The sequence below is a fragment of the Seriola lalandi genome, unplaced genomic scaffold, assembly GCF_002814215.2.
Source record: "Seriola lalandi dorsalis isolate HSWRI2012SDOR001 ecotype SW California unplaced genomic scaffold, Sedor1 jcf7180002054553, whole genome shotgun sequence".
NCBI lineage: Eukaryota > Metazoa > Chordata > Actinopteri > Carangiformes > Carangidae > Seriola > Seriola lalandi.
Genome location: NW_019525106.1, coordinates 1,309,738 through 1,310,315, shown reverse-complemented (window position 1 = coordinate 1,310,315; position 578 = coordinate 1,309,738).

Genomic DNA, 578 nt, shown 5'->3' with positions numbered 1-578 from the left:
GAGGAGAGGAGAGGAGAGGAGAGGAGAGGAGAGGAGAGGAGAGGAGAAGAGAGGAGAGGAGAAGAGAGGACAGGAGGGGAGAGAAGAGGAGAGGAGGGGAGAGCAGAGGAGAGGAGGGGAGGGGAGAGGAGGGGAGAGGAGAGGAGAGGAGGGGAGAGGAGAGGAGAGGAGAGGAGGGGAGAGGAGAGGAGAGGAGAGGAGAAGAGAGGAGAGGAGAAGAGAGGAGAGGACAGGACAAGACAGTAGAGGAGAGGAGAGGAGAGGAGAGGAGAGGAGAGGAGAGAAGAGGAGATGAGCCAACAACTGTCTCACCCTCCTGTGAGGATACAACACTTATACACCTGAACTTGTCCTTTGAGAGGACTTGTTATTCCACACCTGGAGGCTTCTCCACCAGGTCTCCTCAGCAGACCTCCTGACGGTATCAACCACATTTAAACGCTTACTTACTTGTGTATTGAGTAACAGCAGTGCTCTGTCCGTCAGTATGGTTGTCATCTGCCACTGCAGTAACATTTATTTTATACTGGACACCAGCAGTCAGGTTACTAATGGTCATAGATGTTTCAGACACATAC